This window comes from Eurypyga helias, unplaced genomic scaffold (genome assembly GCF_000690775.1).
Source record: "Eurypyga helias isolate BGI_N326 unplaced genomic scaffold, ASM69077v1 scaffold27018, whole genome shotgun sequence".
Lineage (NCBI taxonomy): Eukaryota > Metazoa > Chordata > Aves > Eurypygiformes > Eurypygidae > Eurypyga > Eurypyga helias.
The window spans coordinates 16,767-17,520 of NW_010266672.1; positions in this window are offsets into that span (position 1 = coordinate 16,767).

The window sequence follows — 754 nt, forward strand, 5'->3', positions numbered from 1 at the left end:
GGTCTGGGACACTTGGGCGAGGGCAGCCGGTCCGGGCGAGCTGGTGCTGCCTCGCAGGTGGATGGGCCCCTTGTACCTGCGGATCTCAAAGCGCTTTACACGCTTCTAATGAATGTGACCACTAACGTGATTTATAGTGCAATTCATTATTGGTATTGGAGGGACTGTATTCTTATTTTGTCATTTGCTGTTAAAATTAATACACTCCATGCTGGCCATAAAAGTGTATTTGCATTTAATTGCAAGTCAGAATGAATTAGTGGATATGATTTAAACCCAAACTCACTCCTTAAAAAAGAAGTCTTCAGCGGGGAAGGAAAAACCAAGCTCCGTGCTGGATTTCTTTGGTGGACATAGGGATGGAGACAGGAGTCGGGGAGAGGAGGGGGCAGGCGGGGGGCTCAGCTCCTGGTTTTTCATTTTTTTGAGGTTGCTTTCAGCGAGAAATGCCTTTGCCAGGAGGGGCTTAGGCAAAGTGGTCAAGCACATCTGCTCCTGGGAAGGTAGGGAAGAAAAGAGGTTACTAGTAATAGGGCAGCAGCACAAAGGGAAAATTGTGCACTGTGAGCATTAGTCTCCTCCGCGGCGGTGTGGCCAGACTGGTTTCGCAGACAGGATGATAGATGGCTTTGTCAAGGGTCCCAGGGTGTGCCCTGAACTTGAAGCACTTTGTTTATCTTGAATAGAAAGGGAAAAGCACAGACATAATCGATGTCTAGTTTTTTAGGAGGGAGGAAGAGGTAGAGGAGGGAGG